This window comes from Capsicum annuum, chromosome 2 (assembly GCF_002878395.1).
Source record: "Capsicum annuum cultivar UCD-10X-F1 chromosome 2, UCD10Xv1.1, whole genome shotgun sequence".
NCBI lineage: Eukaryota > Viridiplantae > Streptophyta > Magnoliopsida > Solanales > Solanaceae > Capsicum > Capsicum annuum.
In genome coordinates, this window is record NC_061112.1 from 137,303,168 (window position 1) to 137,305,149 (window position 1,982).

Below are 1,982 nucleotides of genomic sequence, written 5' to 3' on the forward strand. Positions count from 1 at the left end.
CAGTCTAGTTAGTTTCTGCTTAATTTAATTTTATATGGGAAAAGCATGTATGTGACGATTCGAGGATTTGTTTGTAAATATTTAATAAGGCTAATATGTGCACGTTTTGACTGTTTGGGTATAATCCTGTACCAATTTGATTTGAGAAAAGCATCTAAGTAATTGATTTTTGATTTTTCTTGCCTTACTTGGTTGACAGACATCCTCTCACACGTTAATTATGGTAAATTTAGATACCTCTTCTTGATTTCATTTAATAAGTAGGAAGGATCTCTTTTTACTTTTTCTATTAATGGAAATTTCTAATGTTATAATTTGACATATCCTTGTTTATTTATTTATGGCAACTATAGTATGATTGGTGGAACGGATTGATTTACCCCCATCCATTTAATGGAACAATCCCCTTAATTGATTCATTATATGTTATTCTTCCTTTATTGTTTGGGATTGTGGACGGCCCTTCTCACTATATAAACTCACCATTCTCTTTCTCTAAGAGGACCGCTATTACTCCCTCTATTTTCTCTTAAAAGTACTTTAAAGTTCTTTGACACTTTGGATTTCGAAAAACATTCGGTCTTGTCCTTGTTGCAATTGCTTTGGGTTCTATTATTATTGTTTGGTGCCTAATTGGTTAGTCTCTATCGACGCATTCTTTTCTTATTCTGTAGCATTTGTGATAGCAAAGCATAGAAAGCATGTCTATAGGAACTAATTTACAAGAATTATGTTGTGCTTGCTTGCTATGCCTGTGTTTCTTTGTTCCTCTATATAAGACAATGTGTTGGTATAGTCAAGTATTCCTTCTGTGCTTGTACCAGTCTTTTGCTCGTATGTGACAGGTATTAAGTGGTATTGGAATAGTTGTCGGGGACTTGGGAGTGGTTGCTTATTTCTTTCTTAGTCTAGTTTCATAGCTTCATTTTATTTATTCATTGGTCTCACTAATATAATGGTAATTATTGGGACTGCTTGGGGGCGGGGATTTATGTGCTCTATGAATCGCGTAGGCAAACACAACCTTAGTTTGTCCATTCTTTGTTATCCTACGCATCAAAACTTGTCCCTTTTTCCCTCACACGAAGAGTGTCTTCCTTACACTGTGAATAAAGCAAATGATAAGCCGTTTTCATCACTTACAACTTTATTTTCTGCTAATCTTATTCTTTCTCTGAACAGCAGAAGGTTTCACTTCCTGGGGTTACTCAATAGCCTAAAGAAAGGATTTTTATTCTATTTTTTGCGTGAGCAAGTTAGCATGTGCCTCTAGTGTACAAGTGATTTTTCTTTTTTCACTGTCATAAAGAAGATTAAAAAAAGAAAAGAATATCTGACTAGAGTGTACAATAACCACTTCTAGCTGTTTTCTTAAATAGTATCACATTTGGTGTAAGTTGAAGACATTCTAGGTATTGCTGTTTGTATTTTCTTGTTATGTGTTTACTTTGTTTAACTGTGGTTTCTTGTGAAAGTTTTGTCATAATTGAACACAGCTCAAGGTTTTACTTTTCATAGCTATTTTCTACTTTCTTTCTGATGTTTTGTTGGGTTTTTGCTTTGTTTCTTGCACGAAAATGTAAGTTCTTTTTCCCCATTTTCTTTTTTAGGGCCAAAGAGGGTGAGTGATGTGGTGGGCAGATGGGCTAGTGGGGGTCTTTTTTTTAATTCTTTCCAAATTAATGTGAAGATAATGTTTGATAGAATCTTATTGGGAAGACAAAGTGTGTGAATCACATTCAGCAGAGTGGGAGAAAAGGTGAAGAAATTTAAGAGAGGATTTTGAAGGATGAATGTTAGCTCAGCCAGAGAAATGAATGATAGTTTATCCGCTATTACTGAGAGAAAACCTCAAAGGCCTTGTGGTTGTGTGGGCATTTTCTTTCAGATCTTTGATCGGAACCATAGATTTGCCAAGAAGTTGTTTCCAAAGAAACTGCTTTCACCAGTGTAGCTACTACAACATTCCACTCATTTTTAAA